The 25,381-nt window shown below is 35.5% G+C and overlaps 1 protein-coding gene across 3 annotated transcripts in view; it reads right to left on the bottom strand.

Moving 5' to 3' along the window:
* The window catches only part of MEIS2 (Meis homeobox 2), a 234,108-nt gene that overhangs the window by 7,618 nt on the left and 201,109 nt on the right, over positions 1-25,381 (bottom strand). The window lies entirely within an intron of this gene.

Below are 25,381 nucleotides of genomic sequence, written 5' to 3'. Positions count from 1 at the left end.
AAGAGTGGGGCACCCAGGGCAGAGAGCACAGGGCACCTTCCAACCATAAACTCCAGCACCTTTCAACTTGACAGAAAGAGGGAGTTGCAGGTACATGTGTTTAATATTAGTCCTGAAATAACTTCTTCTCCAATCAGGTACCATAACTAAAGCAGCACTGCTTCATCTGAACATCAGGCAAACCCATTATTTAGGAAGGGAAGTCTGGATTTAATTTTGTGGATAATTCAAAAATAAATGCTTGCATATTTCCCCATTAAGTTAATGCACAACAACCCACATCAGTTAATCTTGGTTCAAGTTAACCCTGAGACAATGGTTCTTCACTTCAAAAAATTAATTGAGTAGGTTCCTCAATGTCATTATTTGCAAGGTACGTTTATTTTATTTTCTATTGTTTTGTGTATTTTCTTCACCTTTTACAGCACTTTAATAGTGATGTTTCAACAGATTTTTCTCCTCAAGACAAGGAACACAGGCCCCAGTACTGCCAGTTTATTTTGACACTTATAAAAATACATTCTATAAGTAAGTTAAAAACTAAATAACTAAAGAAATAACAATTTCCTGGTTTTTCATCCCATATCCATATGTACATTTTTTGATTTAAGATGCACTCTTTCAGTGGTTTGTGGGATAGGCTTACCAGATCTGGACTGCAAAACTCAGGATGACCACCAGATGTCACCTCTAGAGTTTGCAGCCCTGTTCTGACAGTTACATCTTGTATGCCACAAAAGCATACAAGATGGAGGATATGCAGTATGCCTAATATACTGCATTTTCCAATATCACCATTTTATAAATACAAAAGTGTGAGAGAGTTTTAACCTGTACGCCTGGTACAGAAAACACCAGGCTAGAAGCTTGGAGACTGAGTTCAAGTCTCACCTTAGATGCAAAGACAAAAGAACAACATTGGGCCAGCTACTCTCTCTCAGCTCTACCCTGTTTCCCCGAAAATAGGACAGGTTCTTATTTCCTTTTGACTCCCAAAATAAGCACTTGGCCTTATTTTCTGGGAGGTCTTATTATTTTTGAGGTGCAGGAGGCAGCGAACCTGGTCACCTCATGGCTGCTGCTGTGTTGCAACATTTTCAGGGAGGGCTTATTTTCAGGAAACAGGGTAAGAAAAGATAATGATAAACTACTTCTAAACACCTTGCCAAGAAAGTTGCAGGGACTAGTCAACACTGATTCAAAAGAACCAAAAAAATAAAGCATCTCTAGCATTGGACAAGGTAAAAAGATGATGATGAATCTAAACCCCAAAATATTTTTTTAAAAAACAACACTAAACGTACCGTAATTAATATGATTATACCACATAGTTCCTTCCTGCTATGTTACATTAGCAGTTATAATTATGTGATATCTTAGAAAAAGTTGCACCCCAGATTTTAGGATTGTTTCATACAGCCCTGAATCCTCTGGCACTAAAATCCTACCCTTCAAGATACTGCAAATCAGCTGACTGAGGCATTCACCTCACTCTGTGTAATGGAAGGACTAGCGTTAGTATTTTAAGCTTCATCCAGTATTAGAAATGCAAATAAGCATGAACTTTAGGGTCTGTGTAACCCACTTGTGAATACTAAACATGTCCATTGTCTAATAGGACTTCTGTAAGAAGTAGTGCATACCACACACAAGTTTACAGAAATGTTCAACAAGCTTTAAATAAGGCCAGCATTTAATACAGATAAACTCATTTATCAAATCAGTTTGCTTGAACATGGACTGCAAATAACACTTCCACCATTTCAAATCCACTTTCCTGCAATATGTGTAGCATATATTAAATATTAATACAAATATATTCTCCCATAAATACAATCATTTATTATATACCAAAATATATTCATATACAATATTAAAGGGCCTTCATTGGCACCTCTCTCAAGGTTTCCAAGTGAAGCAGGTCTGCTTCAATTCCAAACTTTCTGCAGCCAGACTTGAAGAGGGCTTCTATCTTGCTTGAATGAAAACAGAACTATTAGGTAATTATGAGCATTGATAAAGCAAGGATTTATCTAACTGCATGTCTGCCCTATTGTCAGAATGGGTCAGCAAACATTTCTAGGGGGATGCTGCCCTCTATTAATCCCACTCTCATCATCAAAGGGACCTCAGGACACTTTTTTCTGCTCCACTTCTGAAGTATACTTTTTCATGCTATATCACCTTGAGTACTCCTGTCCATTTGGGATAAAGCACTTCAATTCCTTACAAGCTAACACCTGGAATTCATTAGCTACTTCGCTGAGGCAGGGATGCTCTTCAAATTAGTCAGTGCTTACTATAGTCTCCAACATCTTCCAGATCTACCTTTAAAATTGCTGTAATAGTACAATGGCTTTTATATTTGTTTTCTAAGAGGAGGTTGCTAGTTTTGAAATCCAGCCTTTTTATGTTATTGTTCCCCAAGCTTCCTATTTGTTTTCTCTCTTTTTTCTTTTAAATATCTAGTGGGGCATGTTTTCATCAATTTTCTATTTAACTGAAGTAAAAGGGTTTCACATCACTCTCAAATAACTCCTAGATTGTTTGGGCTCTTTAGGGATTTAGGGTGATAATTTTCTATCTTGAATTATTAAAAAGATTTTGAAATGATACACTGCTGGACTTACTTTAAAAAAAAAAAAGCATAGGTAACAATATAAACTCAGGGAAGAAAAAAAATGCCAATTGCACATATTTCTGCTTGGCTGTAAACCAAAACACTTACATTTTCTACGCAAGGATTTTAACCATTATGCTGTTTTAGCACTGTTGGTATACAGTTGCCCTAAAATATAAGAGAAAGGAAAAGGGCAGTAATATTTTTTGTTGTTGTATATTTTGGTATTTCATCTTTGTATATATATAAATTCTATTTAACTTTTGATGTATATATATATCTACATACTATATATGTAGATATACACACATGTGTGTAAAAGAATCTGTCTATCTCTACCCATGGAAAGGAAAATGAGGGCAATTGCTTTCCTGAAATAGAAATGGAAGGATGTAGTAGCCTACTGTCTGGACTGAATACCTTGGAAGTTGTTGCCAAAGTGTCTCAGTCAGGACATGATTTTCTTATGATTGTTTATAGACAAGCAGGAAGGAGTACAGGACAGGAGCAGCTTTAAATCTGGGTATGCCTTAAGATTTCCAATCACAATTAAGAGTTATACCCTTATTCAAGTTTATGGAAGCAGAATTCCCCTTCAGCCTTGTTGTTCAATCTAGAAGGAATATGAACAGAAAAACTCTGTCAGGGCAGTGCACACAACTCCACCTCTTGGTCGAAGAAGATTCTCACTCATCAGGTAGCCTTGTCTGGAAGTTGAGTCATGGCAACTGGACTTCTTTCTTTTTGGTTCAAAACATTTTGCTGCTTACTTAAGACTGAAGAAGCTACTCGGACAAGCAGTGAAGTCCAGTTGCCATGACTCAACTTCCAGACAACTCTACATCTTCTATGTGTTTGTGTATGCCAGCTGGGACATGATATGGAAAAGGCAAGCATCTTCTACCTCAATTGTGTGTGTGTGGGTGGGGGGTTATTTATAATTAGTCAAAGGCAATTTTTGTTGAATAAAGTCTGCTTTTATGGTTCATTTTTATAGAGAGTGATTTCTGCCAATCTAGCTAAACAAAATATTCTGACTTGCATATTTCTATATTCCTTCAAAACAAAAACCTTTGCTAGTATTTTCCTTAGCTCCTTTCCAATAAGTTGCCACACTGACCAAACTGAAATTGACCTGAGCTTCTGCATCCAGCATGTCTTTTATCAGCTGAACCTAATGCCAAAAGAGATTAGCAGAAAAGCCCGATAAGACTGTTTTCTTTTCAATGAGCTTTTAATGATGTATGCAGATGGCAAGGTTTACAGAACTAAGGAAGCACATACTGTACTGGGATTGGTAACACACAACAGATTCTCCTCTACAGCCTTGCAAACATTTGCCTCTTCAACTTTCATTCTTAAGCCAGTTCATAAGGTAAATTAAATTGTTTTCCCCCCCAGTTTTTATTTCATTTCCAACCACTTTTTATTATTTACATCTGGGGGTCCTCTTGTTTATGTCCCCTTCCACTTCCTTGCAGCTCTCTCTTACTCACAGAACTGCAATGCATTATGGTTCTTCATTCTCAGTAGGAGAACACTACTCTGCCTTCAAACAAATAATTAAGAGGAAGGTTAAAGGAGGTCATACAGAGGTCATATCTTTAGAAACTGGTCAGAGTGTATACATTAATTTAAAAAGAAGGCAACCTCCCAAGTTTCTTTCTCCCCCCACACACCCTTTTTAAAAAAAGGACATTTACACAATACAGAACACTCGGGCAATTCATAATCCTTTCACCAAAGAGATACAGGACAGGCTTTTATGAACATTTACAATTAATAAACCTATTCTCACTTTAATAGTAACCAATATAACAGGTCATGGTGAAATGAAAATTGAAGGAAAGTTTCTGAATCTAGTTAAAGCATGTTTACCTAACACGCATACGATCTGTATATACTAGAATGTATCAAGTGATTTGTCTATAAGCTTAGAAATCTAGCACAAAATGTATCTGTGTGTGAGCTCTTAATTGATTCCACAGATATTTTGTGAGGAAACAGTAGAAGCCCTAGGTCAGTGGTTCTTAAATTTGGACAAACCATTCTCCACCCCTGACTGAGGAGCAGGGTGAAAGTCATCTGAAAGGGAGAGTACACAATTTTATGGAAAATGATCCCATGGTAGGCCATACTGGGGATATTTCTTTTTAAACATAAGCTTTTATGTATCAACCAAAAAATGGTGAAGAGTATGAAACCATGAAGTGTCAAGGAACATGTACAAAACATGGATCATAATAGTTATTTCTTCTGTTCCAGCTGGTTATACTATGTTAAAGGTCTTTTTGAATGACAGTGTTAGAAGGTAGCCCTGTGGTTCAGATCCTAAAGCAGATAGCAATGAATTAATCCCAAGTTTCTGAATTCTTTAAGAAACATTATCCTTCATGAATGCAACTGGGTGATCAACAAGCCAGTTAAGACAAAGAAAACTGATACTTCAATGAAATTTATAAAGGTGCCAAAACCTGGTACCAACTAAACATGAGGGTTAACTTATATGTTTAAGATATATTAGCCTTAGGGTATTATAGCATGGTAAAAAAATATGTCAGTCATTTGTGTGCCCATCACATCTTTCAAAGAAATGAATTAAATTGTTAGATTATAGGATCTGATAATTCTGCAATTATACACACATGCACATATATGCTGAAGTCCTGATCAAATAAATCTATCTGATAATCCTTCTTTGCTTTCCTTATAACTCCTTTCTTTATTTTAAATTTCAGAAGGGATTATGAAGAAAATACTAAAAATACTTGTTTTGACACATAGAACCTGCAATTTGTTAAATGGGTTTCTTCACATTTAACGCAGATCTTCATATAAATGAACTAACAAACCTAAATGTAACTTGCAATGTAATAATAAGCAATGACTCAACATATACAATCCACATAGAATATACTGCATGGTGTGGTCTTTGAAATGATAGATATTTTCATTTACATCATAACCTTCCCATGAAATTATTGCAATTGTGCCAATTTTTAAGAAAATTTGTAGTAAAGACAGAATTCAGCATGATACTACCGTGTTTCCCCGAAAATACGACAGGGTCTTATTTTCTTTTTACCTACAAAATATGGCTTGGCCTTTATTATGGGGGAGGGTTTATTGTTTTGGGGTTGCCGGGCGGCTGCTCTCTTGCGAGTGTGCTCCCAAAGAGTCGGGCGCAGCCTCATGGGCGAATGGCTGTGTTGCGCTGTTGCAGAAGCGCAACACAACAGCCATGAAGCGACCATGCTCATGAGCAGCCACCCGGCAAACCCCCATTGCAGCCAGGCATAGCGTCATTCACTGACTAGGGGTATCGCCAAGCCGCGTAAGCACCTGTTCGCCACTGCTCGGCTCCTGCAGCTTAGCGATACCCCTAGGTCAGTGAATGGTGCTGTGCCCGGCTGAAAAGGGGGTTTGCCAGGTGGCTGCTCGTGAATGTGGTCGCTTCATGGCTGTTGTGTTGCGCTGCTGCAATGTGACAGCACCACACAGCCATTCGCCCATGAGGCTGTGCCCACTTCTTTGGGAACCCGCTCGCAAGAGAGCAGCCGCCCGGCAACCCCCCTCTTCAGCTGGGCACAGCTCTGTTCACCAACCTAGCGGTATCCCGAAGGCACCAAGCAATGCGATCACCTTTGCCTTCCCCCAGGTTCCTGCGGCTTGACACTTTCAGGATACTGCTAGGTTGGTGAGTGGTGCTCTGCCTGGCTGAAGGTGGGGGGTTGTCCAGGGGGTTTATATGCGGGGGGGGGGTGCTTATATTTTTGCCCACCAGAAAAATGTGGCATGGCTGTATTATGAGGACATGTCGTATTTTCGGGAAAACATGGTACATAGATGACTAGATGATCTAAAGAATATCACATTGTGATTCCCTACCTTTCTGCAGTGATGAAAAAAACCTGAAGCTAAATTTAAGGTAATGTTTGAGAATATGAATCTATTTCCTTCAATCACTGTATCTATCCATATTTTTCAGATTTCTGTAGTCAATTAAGAACAAAACAAAGAGTATCTAAAATGCTAAATTCTTAGTTCATTTATTCTTCTAGAACAAAGCCTTATTGCAGTTCCAGAGATTTCAAAAAGTTCATGTAAAATTGTAAGTTTTAATGAGAAAGAAGGGAAAATTAATTTACATGATTAAAGAGCAGAATATTCACTATACTACAAATCATTAATGGTTCCTCATAAAACTGGACAGAGATATCTAGATGCTACTAAGCTTGGTCCTTTAAAATAATAATTTATTATTTGGATAAAGAAATAAAAGAATACTTATCAAATATTCAGATAATAAAAACTGGATGGTATAGCTAATACTCAGAAGTAAAGAAATATAATTAAATTGATCTTAACAGAGCAGAGAAATGATCCCAAATGATCCCAAAGAAATTTAATAGATCCAAGAAACAAAAATAGAAAAGCATTGTATATGACAGTGGATACCTGATTTGGCAATGATACTTGTGAAAAAGCCCTGAAGTAATAGTGGATTGCAAACTGAATGTGAATCAAGTCCATTATAAGTTTCTTTTAAAAGCAAATTAAAGTACTAGGCTCCATCAACCAAAGTGTAATTTCTAAATCATGAGAAATAATCATTCTTCTTTATTCAGCTTTAGTCAGACTCCCTCTCAGAGGATGTAATCCTTTAAGAATGATTCACAGAAATTAAAAAGGTTCTGAAAAAGCATTGAGGATGACTAGATTACTACAAACTAAAGAGACACTGAAGGATAATAGTATGTTTATTCTTGCAATGCTATAATTCAGAGCAGTCTTCCAACAAAATATAAAGTATTTAACATAGAACAACATTTATTTTCTTTTGTTTCAGAAGGCAAGGAGGTACAGATAGTCCTTGGCTTACAACCATTTATTTAAGGAAACAATTGAAGTTACAATGGCACTGAAAAGAAGTGATGTACAGCAGATGCTCACACTTACAATCCTTACAGCATCTGCGTGATCATGTGATAAAAAAATTGGGGTGCTTAGTAACTAGCAATGGTTGCAGTGCCCAGGGCACGTGATCACTATTTACAATACAATAGCAGAGTTGGAAGGGACCTTGGAGGTCTTCTAGTCCAACCCCCTGCCTAGGCAGGAAACTCTATACCGTTTCAGACAAATGGCTATCCAACATCTCCTTAAAGACTTCCAGTGTTGGGACATTCACAACTTCTGGAGGCAAGCTGTTCCACTGATTAATTTTTCTAACTGTCAGGAAATTTCTCCTCAGTTCTAACTTGCTTCTCTCCTTGATTAGTTTCCACCCATTGCTTCTTGTTCTACCCTCAGGTGCCTTGGAAAATAGTTTGATTCCCTCTTCTTTGTGGCAGCCCCTGAGATATTGGAACACTGCTATCATGTCTCCCCTAGTCCTTCTTTCTATTAAACTAGACATACCCAGTTCCTGCAACCGTTCTTCATATGTTTTAGTCTCCAGTCCCCTAATCATCTTTGTTGCTCTTCCCTGCACTCTTTCCAGAGTCTCCACATCTTTTCTACATCGTGGCGACCAAAACTGAATGCAGTATTTCAAGTGTGGCCTTACCAAGGCATTATAAAGTGGTATTAACACTTCATGTGATCTTGATTCTATCCCTCTGTTTATGCAGCCTAGAACTGTGTTGGCTTTTTTGGCAGCTGCTGCACACTGCTGGCTCATATTTAAATGCGACCTTCCAGTTGGCTTCTGGCAGACGAAGTGAATGGCAGAAGTTGGGTTTACTTAACAACTAGCAAACATTCTGTTTATTGCCTAATATGTCTCAAATCTTATAAAATATTTATTTAAAATCTGTTAACATTATTTTTTATTTCATCCTATCCATTTCACCAGGTTTAAACTAACTTTGATGTTTTGGGCAACATCATTTTGAGCAGTATATGATGAAAACAAAATATATTTTAAATTGTCTTTGATGTCTTGGGCAACCAATTCTGAAACATATTTCTACTATGTTTAAAAGTGGCTTGTCATTTAAATACACTAGAGACCAAAAAGATATTGAATAAAGAATAGTAGATAAAACAGTTCCTGAAACGTTAGAGGTTCTTAATAATGATTACTCGTAGATCAAAGTATATTTTCTATTTATGAATAGACAATGTTACAAGAGGTGAATTGATTTAGATTTACTAAGAACAGCTTAGGCTCAACTCTGATCTGACAGAAAAAGGAACTTTCTGACATGCATCTTTCTTTCTTATAATAATATAACCACCAAAATTCAGCACTGTTAAATTAGTCTGTTTTTCTTTTTAATTATATGACTGCTCTGTGGAACTAATATAGTGGCATCTGTATCTTTTGTTACCTTCAGATGATACTGATTATTCTTAGCATTCTGCTGATAATTCTAGGCTGTTGTATATTCTTGTTTTCAGAGGGAACTAGAAGAAAATCTCTTAATTTATATTGAAAAATCTGTACTCATCCTATTTTAAATTGTGAACTTTGTGGCATCACTTTGGCTTGAATCCTTAAAATTTTTGGGCAGTTAGTCTGACTCTTTCATCTAATGAGAGTGGATAAAGAGACAAGGCTGTATCATAGTGCAAGATTTGTGTTTGTGTGTATATCTTTCAGCTCACTAAATATCTCAGCTAGGAATTTCTCACATTACAAAGAATCTATAGTATAGTTCATAAGAAGAAGATAATGATCTCCTTCAGACTGTAGCCTTTTTTAGGAGTGATGATTATTAGATTCTACAATTCCATCTCAACATCTGCAGATTTTAGACTATGATCTATTTCAGAACTTGCGATAGGTTGTATTTAGTAAATAGTCATTTGTGTTAGTAAGTCCTATAGTTGATGTATTTCTGGATAATTCTAAAAGTGGTCTATTAGCAAACAAACAACAAAGTTTATCGTGTAATGTGAACAAGTCACTGCCTGCTTGTTTCCATGCAGTCAAGAATAAACTTCTCATCTTTGAAGGTTTTCACTGGGAAGCAGAAAAATGTTTGACAACCCATAGACTGAGCAATCTATTTGATATTGGAGGTAAGACAGTTGGTGTTGGTCATGGTAAGACAGTTCAGAAGGTCTCTGTGGCATGTCTCTTGGATTTCTCAATCCCTATGCGGCCTTCATGTAAATGAACTAAAATTATGTGATGTAATTCATAAAGCATTATGAAGCATTGATCTTGGAGAAACAAATATTTACATTCTGAAATTTCAGACAAAGGAAACTGAAAGCATATAGATACGGTAGTAGTATATGTTCAGATGTATACGGTTATTTAATGAGTCTTCTCAAGAAATTCATCTGCTTTAATGGCCTCCAATTTGTTGTCACATGCAATAGCTCAATGGATGGCTGTATGAATTTCAGGATCATAGATGTTTCTGATATGCACTATGGATCTGTGAGGTGTGTTCAAGATAAAGTACCAATATTGTGAATGAATGGTCTCAAAAGTGCTTTAATGAAAAATTCACCTGATTAAGTAAACAGTCTTGCATTCTCTTATATTTTAATTCTGAAAACAACTCTGTAATTCATGAAAGATTCAATATATCAGTCATAAGACTTATTTTCTAGTTTCAGACCTATTACAAATTTAACTGTCCCACTTTTGTTTTGTAGGCCTGATATGATGATAAATCTTTCATACTTCTTTTTTGGAACACATAATAGACCTTATTTTATTTTTGCAATACAGATTTAGTTATTTTTTGTTCATCAGGAATACATGTATTCTGCACACCAAAGGCATCTCCTCTGGCCATTTCAGGAAGAGTGCTATTTTATGTACATCCTCTCCTTCATGGTAGTCAATTACTCATGAGTACAATAGAAATTGTTGTTGAAAGCATCGCCACTGGCCTTCCACGTTGCCAGTAAGCTTTAATTTTTATAGAGGATGCATTTTTTGAGGTAGTCACTATTCAGCTAACAAAAAAAGCACTCCTCTCTAATTGGTCCGCAGATGGTTTGACTGTTCAATAATACATTTTTTCTCTTTTAACATTTTTTTTGCCAAATGTTATCTCTAGCACATCACTATTATTGCATAGGAGTCGAGTTTTACTTCTATCAATATGTATTGTTATTTATGAGTAGGCAGTGGTGAAACTGATTATATTTATTACCTTGGATTCATGTCTACCTGCAACAACAAAAAACAACTTTAACAATGCCATTACTATGCCATAATATGAGCAAGTTCAACTTTGGTAACTATCAAGTGTCTCCAACAGTGATATATGTGTGTGTGTGTGTGTGTGTGTGTGTGTGTGTGTGTGTGTGTGTGTGCTGATAAATAAATAAAGGGAGACTAGTATAGATCTATTTCAAGCTATTTAGCTCTCATCAGCTAGCCATACCCTTACTGGGATTCGAATCTGTGGTGTATTACATCTTAGGCAGACGAATCCAGTAAGGGTATGGCTAGCTGATGAGAGCTAAATAGCTTGAAATAGATCTATAGTAGTCTTTATTTATTTATCAGCACAAATACAACACACACACACACACACACGCACATATGTGTGTGTGTGTGTGTGTGTATGTATGTATGTTTTGGATCTTTCTCTCTCTCCCTCCCTCGCTCCTTCCCTGTGTGTGTGTGTGTGTGTGTGTGTCTGTCTGTGTGTGTGTGAGTGAGAGAGAGAGAGATTACCACAAAACTATAACATTTATTGTAGTTTTGTGATAACCTCGCTCCCTCCCTCTCATACACACACACACACAGCAAGATACTGTTTTGCATTTAGTAGTTTGAAAAAAAGTAGCAACAATTAAAAAAACCACCTACCAAAATCCTGTACATATATCTCAAGAAAACAAACTGTAATTTTTTTCATATAACAAACTCAGATCAGTGAATGGAAAAACTGATCTTGTTAAATGCAGAAAAAATGAAATTGGAAAGCCAGTGTTTTTCAGCTGAACTTCAGATCGCATCATTAATATTTGAATATTTGCATGTTTGTCATATTTGACAGCATTCCAAGTAACATAGATATTTGAAAGGCATATCCAGTAATGACCATTTACGGAGGTTTAAAATGTAATTTAAGGTAAACTATTTAAACTTGCACATTTGAATTTAAATAAGCAACAAGAAACTGTATTTATATTAAAGTTTCATATGCCTTTCCCACCATAGCTTGTATCAGTACTTCATATAACATCAGATCAAAAAGTTGCTAGTGACCTTTACCAATATATGTATATATATACTAGGAAGCCATGAGATGGAGCCAAACCATAGTATTCTGATTGCAGTAATCACTGGAGGCAGACAAAGCTACTCCTGGTGTGCAGTGCAATCCAGGGCATATTAGAACTAAATCCACCATTCAATAGTATTTAATTCCAAGAAATTGGTATAGCAGTCGGACTTTTCAGAACTTTTGGGAGTACAATATATGTGTTGTTCAAATCAATATTTTGTGAAACAAAATTAATTCTAATGTCTGTATGTCTATTATCTATCTATCTATCTATCTATCTATCTATCTATCTATCTATCTATCTATCTATCTATCTATCTATCTATCTATCTATCTATCTATCTATCTATCATCTATCATCACTATGGCTTATTTTATTTGTCTTAAAATATAATCCTGCACAAAAAATATCACTGTATCCAATACTTTTACTCCCAGAAAAATAAGCTTAGGACTGTAGCCTTAGATAGTTATAACCTGAATTGTATCCATTTTAAAATATAATGGATATGATTATAATTTACTGTGAATCCCAATAGACTAGATAAGCAGAAATAGGTAATAAGTAAACATGTAAGTATCCAAATATAAATTGTAATATAGAACTGCTGCTACAGAAAAATAATAACAGACACTGATTTGTATTACTAGCTTTCAAAGTTTTGAACCCATACATTTTTAAATTTAAAGTTTCCCTAACATTTACTATTCTGTGAATGTAATTGCATCTGTTGTCATGGGACAAAACATTTCAGTAGGTTATGATTTTCAGTGTAATGTCTCTTGCATTTCTCTAATGCCAGAAGATTATTCATATCTAGTTATTTGATATACTGTAAGAGATCGTTTATAGATATGTGAGAGGAACACAGGAAATAAACAGACTTCATTAGCTGTTCCTTTTCTTAAACATAAAATGCTAAGCCAATAGATAGGTGTAGTATATTGCCTCATCCCAAACCTGTTTTATTGCAGAAACCAAATTACTTTGAAAATTTTATTGCTAATATTAAAATTTCAGGTCTGTATGTATATAGTTTATTCAGCCACTAAATACAGCTTCTAAAAATCTTGACGTTAAGTAACTGCTATATGCATAATGCAGACTGTTAGTTTTGTTTGTTAATTTATGATTTTTTTAAGCATTTAGGCTACACATCAATGACATTTTGCTGGTCACTGACTGAGATAAAGCTTCTCTCTTTCTAAGCACAGTTTTTGGAAATCAGCCTCATTGAATTTGATTAGACTTCAGCAGTTCATCAAAAATATATACTGAAATAAACTTTATCAGCTACTGTCAGCTATGCTTACTTTCCACCCAATCACATTAGGATTCTGACTGTTTTATATGAACAAATAGAAATGACTATTCATTTGCACAGCTGTCAGTTTGCTTTCTGATTATGATGGCATTATTTGATGAGGTTACACATTGATAGTAACTATGTTTAAAACTAGCTTTCTCAAATGCAGAAGGATGTTTGGAAATAATCTGTTAAATATATTTGGACCAATTGAAGTGTCCATGTCCTATACTATGGCTATCTCTGATTAGTCTGTCATCTACTCTGAAGAAGATGTAGCCTGATTCTTCTGTGTTGTGTAGCAGACCAGCTGTTAGCTGTCTGTCAAGCACCTAAAGTGGACAAGTAGTCCAGGAGCAAAAATGTCACTCCTTTGATCTGGCAAGGAGCAGCTGCTGATTTATAGAGGAGGACTTTGTTCTTCCGTTCTATTTTACTTTCTTTCCTAAGGCAGAACCACAAAATCCAGTAGAAAAAAATGTGCCCTTCTCTGCAACATCAACAAGCTCTGACAACTGCAACAGGGTTTTTCTTGGCCCTAACAAAGCTCTTAGGCATCTCCTTTGACACTCACCTTTCCCACCCACCCCCTTCCTTTTGCAATGTGATAGTTATTGTTTAATTCAGCTTCTGTAAATGGAATGGACTGTGGCCAGCAAGCCTGGGGCATAAACACACCTGTATGAAAGAAGCCTTATTGTAGCAACCAAACTCCACGTAACACTACTGGCTCTTGAGTTCAGAAACTATGCTCCATTTTCCTAACAGGATTTTTTTTTTAATCCACTGTCCTATTTTCACCATGCTTGTATATTTTCTCACAGCTATTAAAATCTTCAAATCCCAAAGCAAAAGGATTAAGACAGACAAAACACACACACCCTCACAAGCTGTCTGTCAGCTCTATGGACTTTAGGAAATTTGTTATGAACATTCCTGAGATTTTAAAATTCATAGTCAACGTAAATAATGCAACTGCCAATATAGTAAATGTACCTAAACTAGTGCAAACACCTTATGGATCAATGGTGTCAATTTTTCAGCCACACGTTTGCCATACTGATAGGGAACAACACTGTACTGATTTATTAAGGATTATATATAAGGGATTTGGTAAAATAAAAAAATAAAAATAAATCTGATGAGCCAATTTCTTAGGATTATTTTTAAAAAACAGCACCTTTTTAAGGCATCTCTCTCTGTTCTTTCTAGGGCAGTGTTTCTCAACCTTGGCAACTTGAAGATGTCCGGACTTCAACTCCCAGAATTCCTCAGCCAGCAAATGCACAAAAACACTGTTCTAGGGATTGGGCTCAATATCCTTATTAGATTCTCTTGTGCCTTATAATGCCACTGAGAAAAAAAAATCACTGTATATTGTTAAAACCAAGGAAATATTTTTAATGATTAAGAAATGTCAGCTCTTATTATTTATTTTCCTTAAGACTGCATTAACAGCAATGTAAGGCTTAAAAGGAGTGACTGAATGAACAAAGAAAAAGTAGAGTTATAGGAAGTATTGAATTAGTTTATGGATATGATATTGGCTATATCATCCTACATCCTACTATTCATTCCTTTTAAAAAGGCAAAAAAATAATAATACAATCATAGTTTTGGAATAAATGCAAGGATAATTTAGTACAACTTGCAGTGTTCACAAGTATTTAATGTATAACTGAGATAACTGTGTCCTAGCCTTAACAAACTGTCACAGATGATATGAGGAGCTTGTAAGGAGGTTTTACACTTGGAAAGTGCCCTCCTTTGCTTTCTGGAGAAACATTTCTGGGTGTATAATATGAATAGGAAGGGCTTTGGGAAGAGTAAAACTATATCAGTGGTGGGTTGCAGGTGGTACACCCCGGTACAGGCGTACCGGAGCCAGCCCGGAGCACCGGGTACTGTTCCAGTATGGAGCTCCCAAGGGCCCAGCCTCCTACCCGAGCTCTTTACCTGTTCTTTAAAGCTTTTGGCGCTACCGCACATGGCGCATACAGAGCCTGCGCAACCCTCCACCGAGCAGCTGGAGTTTCACGGAGGCTTGCGGAAGGGTTGCTGGCAATTACAATGTATATGTGTGCTGTGCATGTGTGCGCATGGGCTGCGTACATCCATGTGGGCAATTCGGAACCCACCACTGAACTATATGTATATGTTGATGTCACTAGAAGGGATGCAGTTTACATGTTTTGGTCTGTTTTCAGGTGGTTTAGAGAGAACTAAGGAAAGACCTGTAAAGGTAAATTGCTACACTCTCATTTTTAAGATCCATACATCCCCCAAATGTCCTGAAACTGCCCTTTTTGCAGCCTACTAAGGATGGGAAAGGGAACATGAGATCTCCGGGAAACAAACTACTGCCATTTCTCCCTTTAAAAAATAGTCTCAAATTTGGCTGTTTTGCTTTTGGTAGTGAAAAAAAAACTTTTTTTCATAACATAAACACTAACTTAGTTGCAAGTCCTTGATATTTCTCAAGATGGCAATTCAAATCCTGAATTTTCCATCATATCCCATAAGTGCATATCCACCTCTACTGTAGTTTGTATATTTAACGTGAATATATGCTTCAGCAAAGGAAGTAGCATAAAACAAATGAAACAAATAAACCTGCTAGTATCGTAGTCTGGTGCTTCTTGTATACCTCATTTCCTATAAATTATATAAATCAATCCACGTATTCACTTAAGGCCCTGAATTATTTTATTTGTAAAGCTTTTCCTACAACTTTTAAAGACTAAATGTTTCTTTACTGTGCAACATTTTTAAAAAACCAAGAACTATATAGCATGGTGCCCTATATATGTACAAACAGTATGTACAATTAGAAGCTTCCATTTTTATGCATGTGTGGTCTTCTTCTCTTTCCTTTCTCAAATCTATTTTGTCATTTTCTTTGCCTTGTTGTTGCGGTTGGTATTTATTTACTTAAATTTATTATCAGTGCAGTTATTTTTATTTCAGTAGCAGTATAGCAGTGCCATTCTACTCAGTTCCCCAATTCATCATCTATACCTGGAAATATCTTTTCAAGGACAGATTAATCTTTTTTGGAATGCCACTATACATGCAAAATGGTCATTTGTAGCACAAATCTATGAAGCCTAATGTTTTGCTTGTTTAATGCCATTTGTTTGATCAGCTCTCTGATAGAGGAATTTTCATATAGTATTGGAAGAGTGAAAGTTTGAACACATTTCCCGTCAGCTCATCAATGAATGTATAACATTGTTAAAACTAATAGAGACATCTAAATGCATAAATAACAGTGATGAACTGTCTGCAATGCATTTGGATCTGTAGAAGAAAATATACTGGTTGAATGTTAAAATCTGATAAGAAATGCATATGGATAAAATTGTTTGGAAAGGTTTTTGATTAGCTTTTCCTAATCTGATGCTCCCTGGTGTGTCAAACTTCAACTCCACTAATTCCCAAGCAGTAGAGCCATCAATAATACTGGCTGAGCACTTTGAAACTTGAAGTTTGACTCTGCTTGGAGGCATTAAGTTGGGGAAGGCTGTTTTAAATAATTTACCTTAAACGTAGAGGGAATAGAGTGGAAAAAGGGAATTAATGCACAAACACATGTCCACATAGATGGAAAAACATGATAGGATTTTTTAAAATAATCTACAATGTGTTATAAATTTCACAGCACAAAAGTATTTAATATATATACACCTCTATATTTCAACAATTTTCTGTTCTTCATTCAGACAAAATCGGTGTTTACTTATAACAGTTTTAAACATTACTTGGCCCCCAAATTCTCTAGAAGAGGTCAGCATGGGTGAAGGGTTTGGTTTCTATAAGCAATACTGTCATTCCAACTAACAGCAGTGATTCACTCACAGGAGGGAAAAAATGGCTCTATTGTTGGATTTATTGACTCCAGGGAGGGCAGCTACTCTATTATTACCATAGAGTGCTCACAACCTGAGCTCTGTGTTGGTCCACCTAAAATTACTATTTGCTGTGAAGAATTGGCAAAGCAATTCTTGAAATGATGGGGTGAAAGGAAGAGAAGCTCTGTCAGAAGCTTTTCTTTTTTTCTAAGCAGGAGTGAGTGGTATATGATTCTTTTTGAGTCTGACCCACTCATTACTTTTTTGTTCAGTTGCCTTTATTAACATATTAACTGACTAGATAGCCTATAGAAAAAAAAGGGACATTTCATTAGGTAATTTTCACAACTGCCTCTTATTAAGAAGAAAGCAATATTCAACCCAAACATATTCAATCTGGTCAACATAATACATACAGTGTAAAACTACACAATACATATTTAAAAGAGTCTGTACCTACAGGAGAATTTGTGCAGATTGCAGGACATTTTAGGGGACAGTTTTCTATAAATATTAAACTTATTTAAGTAACAAGATACCAATTTTCTTATAATTATTTCATGGTTTAGATATATGCTTTCCTTTGTTGCATGATTATCACACATAAGGATGATATTTGTAAACAGTACCGTTGAACAAAAATAGGAAATTATATAGAAGAAAATCCCCTGTAAAGGATCTTCTTCTATATTATACCTCAAATAATTCAGTATAATGAAAATTAAAATACTTTGAAACTTAGCAACCTGCACAATAAAGAAAAGAATGGATAAGAGTACATAAGAAATATTGCACTGCATTGGTATTTAGAAAGATAAAGAAAAAAAAAACACATCAGAATTTATTTCCTACTGAAATGAGACTCAAAATCAGAGAGCATCCAAGCTATCTGGGATTGTGTCACCCTGCTTATAGATTTAAACAGCAATGATTATTATATGTCTTGCATTTTATGTGTCAGATCTAAATAAAAAGGAATGCAAACTTTATTTTTCTTGTCCAAGTTTGCTTATTGTCTTTGAAATCCCTTCCTCTCAAAAGCTTTAGCTGTCAAGAGGCTGCAAATGAAAAGTCAATACTGGTGCTGTTATGTCATATTACACCCCTTAGGGTATAGAGCTGGGTTTACTCAGTGTTTGGGATTGCTTCCCCCCTCTCTTCTTCAGCTTTAAATTGTGCATTCTACCGGCACACTTTTCTTTCTTATGATCCAGGAAAAGATTTTTCATTACAAAATGTCCAAGAAAGATCACTGCTTTATTCTATTTTTTTTTCTGGCCAATAACATTATCCTGAAATTAGGACCAAGCTATCATATACGATGTTTAATTAAAATACAGTTAACCTATTTATATCATGCGATTTTATTTGTAGAATATAAATATTTTGTCATAAAACCTCTTTCATAAAAGAATATACTAATGAAATATAGAGCTATATTTGATTAAAGGGTAAGGCTGTAACTTTCTTGACCTCTGCTTTCCTTGCAGAGGTAATCTTGAGGGGGGGGGAAGGAAACTTTTTATTACAAATTTAAGAAATCATAAGTTCATTTTTTTGGTTACTTCTGTTCAATTGTGCCTGATTCTCAGAGGCTGCTTGGACAAGTCCATTTTTTTGGCAAGGCTGTTCAGAAGTGTTTGCCATTGCCTTCTTTCTAGGACTGAGAGAACATAACTGTCCCAAAATCGCCCAATTGATTTTGAAACTAAGGCAGGACTAGAGATCACTGTCTTTAGTTCATTCATAAAATGTGTTGTGTTTTGTGTTTTTGTGTCATTTTAGCTAATTAATAGTTCAGCTGACAACATTTGCAAGTGACAGAAGAAAAATGTGGCATGAACATTTCATAGAAAAGAATTTCCTTGTTTTAAAGGGAAGAGGACTAAATTTTCTAGTTTATTTAAAGTGTTTGTATATACTTTAAATGTGCATTTGAATGTTCTCTTATTTCATGACAATATTTTAAAGTAATGAAGGAACAGAATCTCAGTTTTAGAGGATTTACTTTTATTAGGTTATTAGATCAGGGCCGCAAAAATCCTACTCACCATCAGGAGACAGCAAATAATTTTGTACAGCTTTGTTGCCATATAATGGCTACCTGCATTTTTGCAGATTAGGATTGATAGCCCTTGTTTGTATGAAAAAGGTTCCTGGTTAAAGAGAAAGGGAACAAATGTGCAAAATCTGTGGCTGAGATTTTGAACAAACTCAAATTAAAGTAGAACTGAATAAGATTAAGTAAGTATTCTGATCTAGCATTCTGTAGCTTGCTATGTTCCTAATTAAGCAATTAATTTATTGTTTTCCCACAATACTTTTAACATTAGGATAAAATGGCATTTTTAAAAACTGTTTTGAATCATAGTAGTGATTTTAAAGTTTAACCGTTTTAATTATTATTGAAAAATTTAAAAATATTGATATGGTCACACACACATGTAATTTGTCATTATAATTACGAAAAACATCTTTAAAATTCTAAAAGAGAAACCTGAATTTCACAAATATGCACAGCAAAAAAATATACTATTTATTTGTCCAGCAAGAGGCATAGACCATTAAAATAAGAGTGACTATATAAATCCGCAGGCATGTTACCAGAATACAAAACAGGGCAATGTTGTAAATACAGCTAATATATGTGATAGTCATAGATTCTTATATTGAAGGAAACAAGAATAAAAATAAGTCCTGGATTTTTTAGAATTGTCTCTTAAAGATTATATGTAAGTGCTTATTTTATGATTGCCAATAATATCAAGAAGGATCAAAGATAAATATTAGAATTGTTAGTGGCCATGTTAGATATTTCACTGTCTCACCCTTACTTAACATATTGCTATAGAAAAGGACTATCACACACTCAGACAGGAGCATACAAAATTACATAATTTAAAAATAGTAAATGCTTAAGTATGAAAAAACACTACTATAGAAGCTTTGTTCTTCATTCTGATCCCATTACATTTTAATTAAGAAATAATTATAGGAAGATATACAGGCTATAATAATAGATCTTCTTCTAAGATGGAAAAAAAGAACATTAATTCTACAAAATATAGTGAAATCCTCTGGAGAACATTATAAGTGGGAAGCAAGTATTTAGTCTGTTTATGTGCCATGGTAAAATAGGTGACTTGTCCTGCATTTCTAATCAACCTACTTTCTATTAATCAATAGTTGAAATCCTATGATGTATTTTCTTGGGGATAAGCTTGCTCCTGAATAAGTATATTGAGAACTGTTATATAAATTTGTATACAGGTAATCCTCAAGTTACAACGGCAATTGGATAGAAATCTCAACCACTAAGAGATGTGGCATAAAGTGTGATGTCATATTGCTACATCACTAAGTAATGGAATCCTTGAGGTCCCTATTGTTGTCACTAAGTGGAAACTGTGAGTTGTTAAGCAAGCACCTACTCATAACTTTCTGCTCTCTTCCAACAAACAGTTAATGGGGTAGCTGGAAAGAAGTTAGAAGTGAAGGTGAAGGTTTGTTCTCTGAGCTTGTGGGTTGATTTCTGAACATTTCGTTCAGAATGTTAGGTAACATCCTTAGCGGAATTTAGGGGAAGTTGAAGTGATTTACAAGCAGGCTGGCAGGCAGGTAACTGGCTGCTACCAAGTGGGAGAGGTTGTGAGGGTGCATGAGTGGAAGATGTGGTATAAGGGCAGCAAGTCTCAGGAAGGGTGTGATGGGGAGAGGAGAGGAGAAGAGAAGAAAGAGCTTTATTGGCCAAGTGATTAGACGCACAAGAAATTTGTCTCTAGTGTAGAAACTTTCAGTGTACATGCAAAGCAACAGAGTAACAACAACAACAACAACAATACCAATAAGAGGAGGTAGTAGATAAAATAATAAGTATAATAGTAATTCTACAGCGATACAACATGAATAAATGTACATAGACATTAGATAGTACTGGAAGAATTAGTTGTTCAGCAGAATGATAGCATGAAGCAAGAAACTATCCCTGTTTCTAGTTGTTTGGGCGTGCAATGCCCTATAAAGGCAACCTGAGGGGAGGAGTTGAGACAGTTTATTCCAAAATATGAGATGTCTGTAGGTATTTTCTCAGCCCTCCTTCTGACTCGTGCAATATACAGATTTTCTATGGAAGGCTGGCTGATTTGAAATTGTTCTTTTTGCAGTCCTAATGATCTGTTGGACTCTGCGCCTGTCCTGTTTGGTTGCTGTACCAAATCAGACAGTTATATAAACAAGTACAAATGACAGACAAGTACAAATGACAATTCCTCTGTAAAACTGTATCAATAGTTCCAGGGGCAATTTGAACTTTCTCAGCTGATGCAAGAAGAATATTCTTTGTTGTGCTTTTTACAATACGATGAGAATAGAGCTGGCAGAAACCTTGGAGGTCTTCTAGTCCTCCAATAAAATGATTAAATGATGGTTGTAATGCTAAGGGTACATTTCAAGTACCGAGAGATTATAGAAGCCCAAACCTTGAAGATTCTACTGCTATTACTGTGCTGTTGAATATATTAAGAGGTGGTAGAATAGAAGATCTTCTAAAATCCATCTCATCTCTACAATTGTAAGCATTTTCAGTTCCAGATTGTTCTGGCTGAACCACAGGGCTAGTTGTTCAACCTCCTGCCTATATGCAGACTCACCACTATCTCAAATGAGACCAGTGACTATTGTATTATTTGCAAATTTCAGTACTTTAAGTGTTCCCTGAGGTGTAGTCATTGGTATATGGAGAAAAAAGCAATGGAGAGAACACATAGCCCTGAGGGGTACCTTGCTAATTGCCTGGGTATTAAGTGTAATTTTCCCTAGCTTCACCTGTTGCTTCCTATCTGGCCCAAAGCTAATAATCCACCTACAAATATGGACAGGCATGGCTAGCTGAATCTAATAAAGAATCTTCCATAGGTTAGATCTACAATGGAATTATTTTTACAGTCAAGAACATCCACCTCTGTACTTATCAAGTACTGAGCATTAGAACAAGTTCAAAAAATGATAAATGTATGAACTTCAATGGGAACACAACTCATGTTCTGAAATCTATGCCCTAAATTTCTAAAGAACTGCTGAGTTGGGTAGCCTATAAATTTAATTTATAAATAAATCAATTATAAAGACAATTCACAAGACCATCCCAGCCCAACGTATAATATATCCACAACAGTTTCAGCTGCAGTCATCCTAACCATGCTGTACTTTGAGGCCCTGCCTCTCTGCACTGTGCCACCCCAATTGAACTTCATTGTCTTCTTCCTCCTGCTGCTCCCACTGATAAGGTGTGCCTGCCCTGGCTCTTCACTAAGTAGTAGCTGGTCAGGTGAGGTCATCTTCCTCAGGCTTTGTGAGGAAACCATAGTGTGAAACTTTGGGAAGAAAGTTTCATGCAGCCAGCAGCTGCCTCACAAAGGGGCAAACTGAATGTGCTTGATCAGCAGAGGGATGGTAAAGGTCAGCTTGGACATCAGGGGTTGAAGACTGCAGGGCCAAAAAAGACATACATGGAAGGCTCATAATTGAGCAGAGGGAGTTGAAAAGTGCCTGCAGTCAAAAGTGTAGGCAGGCTGCCAAATATCAAAATTTTGATCACAAGAGCATTGGGGCACAGCAACAGCCATATCTTTAGGGACTGTCAATGTACTGTAACTTCAAATGGTCACTGAATGAATGGTTATAAGTTGAGGACTATCTGAAGTCCAAGGGCAACTGTAATCAATTATGATGAAACAAATTCCAAATAAATTACTTCATTTGCACATATTACATTCATGGAAAGAAATTAAGCTGGCATGATAGATACTATCCAAACTTGGATGACAACATTAAATGCCAGTTTTCAATAATTCAGTCTAAGTATTATTCTCTGCATGACTTTTCAGGAAAATTGGAAAGTGAAACAACACAATTATTTATAAAAATAAGCTGAAGCATAATGCCTTTTACATTATTTTTATGTTTTATACTTAACATATTTTATGATATATTCTATACATATGTATTGATACTGTATAGGAAAAGTGTATAACAGCATATGCTCCCAACACACAGTTTTTACAGTTAAGAACATCCACAATTTGGTTACAATGTTTAATTAGGTGATGTTTTAACAACATTTGGCAAATGCAAAGTATAATTCTTTTTGTATATGGATGCCACTAAACATTACTACTTGCTGCACTGACTTCAGAAAAGGTAACTGTAAGAATGGAAGTACTATATAGTATTTAATACACTAGACAGGGAATCAGGAGACAGAATCAGGAGACTGGCTTAGATTTTGGCAGAGACTTCCTATCTGCCTTGGGGCTAGCTACTGAAGGCCAAATTTATACAGACTCTAGGGACTTAGTTATCCAACAGCTTGCTCTCCAAGCAGCTTTTGCAAACCTATTAAAAGAGCTGGTGAAGCAATTTGCATGTGGTGCATTCCAAGTTATCTACAAATTCTCAGTGGCAGAGGCCTTATGAGGAGAAGAATTTAGGAAGATCTTAAAATTGGTTTAAACTATCGAAAGCTAAAATTCTATATACTATCAGGCAAATGAAATTTTTGCTCATTTTAACTATTTTGTACTAATTTCCTAGAAATATAATTATTTTTGTGACTTCATACCACATTTTACAGTTTAGGTTATTTTGCCTTTAATGAATTTTCATTATTATATTCTGAACAATATATCGGTAGTTCTAATTGTTTTCTATGTCATAATCCCTCTTCTTTTTTACTTCCTTACTTTCCTTACACTTTTTCTTAATTCTGTTTCTTCTTTATTCTGGCATGTTCATAAAGTACATTAATCTCAAATACGTAAATATTAACAGTGAGTTAAACTTTTCTGTCAACCCACATATTTTTCCCCTCTCAATCATATAATCTAATCACAATCTTTTTATAAGGAGAACTCTCCTAAAATGTAATGAGAATTGCATGGCTATTGTTGATTTGGGTGTTAAAGATACTGTAACTTTGCAACTCTAAGTGTAGGGATGATCGCTGGCCATAATTTAAGATGTGTTAATTCATGCATTTATTTTACATTGTAAAAAAAGCTTTAAAGTTGAGTCATGCTTGACTCTTGGTAATGACTAGCCTTGTTTCTATAGGTTTTTTTCCCAACAATATAAAAATGATTTGCCATCACTTTCTTCCTTGAATGTTTTCTTTTTTTAATTTAATAGGCAGGCCTTACACGATGGGATTGCTGCTAGGTGTAACCACTAATCAGCAGATATACATAAGAACATATCAGCAGCATCAGGTTAAAGTAAGATAAAGTCCAATATTGAAAAGAATGACAGATTTCTTTCTTGCTCATCTTTTTAATGGTAGTTTATTCCTAGTTAATATGTAAACAGAATGTTTGTTACCACAGTGTTTAGCTTGGCTGAACTTTAAGCTGCACAGTATTTTAGGCTAACAGCTTCTAAAATAGAAGGTTTTCCAGAAATTTATACAGATTCTTCCAGCCCCTTTTGTACTAACATCTTTATCAACAAAATAAGCTGAACAATGCTGGCCTTTTCACTGTTTGCACAGCCTGCTGAATTCCAGTTTTGCTTGGTCCAGAATTTGCATTTACAGGAGCTAACACAATCTTTTTCTGCTTCAGTGGAAAACCATCACTTTTTGCAAAGAGCAGCAAAAAGTAAAATATTGTTATGCCTCTTTCCCAACTAACATGCTGAAAATATATTAAACTGTTGAAATGTTTGGATTATTAAAGAAGAATTTTATGCTTAGAAATGCTGAAATATAAATATAAAAGTTTTAAAGCTTAAAACCAAGCATTATTTAATTTTTTATTAATTTCTAAAACTGCAAAAATAGAAAGTTCTTAAAAATGGGTTAGGTAAAAAAGAAGTATTACTGATGGCACAAATCAACATTAATGATATATTGTGGAGTACTTCATGCTTTCTGAGTTTGGTTGTTTGTTATCCAACTAGATAACATACAGTAGCTCGCCCTGCCAGTGTTGGTGGGGTTGGATTTTCTTCTTGGTAGTTCCTTGATTAGGATACTGTTTTCTAATTGGAATGTTAGTCTGATGTTAATTCCTATTTATTTCATTGGTTGCTGGAGAGGATACACTGTATCTGGTCTTTTTTATTATATTATATATCTTTATATCTTTTGAATGGTGTATAAATATGCTTTATTTGTATGTCTACTGATAGCTGATTTGTTTCAATGTCAAAGTTCCCTAATAATTTTGGACTTAGTTTGATTTAGGATGCTCACAGATATCTAGTTGAAATTATGGTTGCATGTTCATGTGTTGTGAAATTAAGGAGCTTTCATTGTGCCATCTGACTGCTAGTTGGTTTACATGGTTTACATAGTGACTGCTAGTCACCTCTGTCTTTCTTACATAGTGGCTATTACAA

This window comes from Thamnophis sirtalis, unplaced genomic scaffold (assembly GCF_051295495.1).
Source record: "Thamnophis sirtalis isolate CommonGarterSnake01/CBP01778 unplaced genomic scaffold, rThaSir2_p1.2 scaffold_1, whole genome shotgun sequence".
Lineage (NCBI taxonomy): Eukaryota > Metazoa > Chordata > Lepidosauria > Squamata > Natricidae > Thamnophis > Thamnophis sirtalis.
Note: the sequence above shows the minus strand (reverse complement) of the source record. Positions and strands in the feature narration are given on the sequence as shown.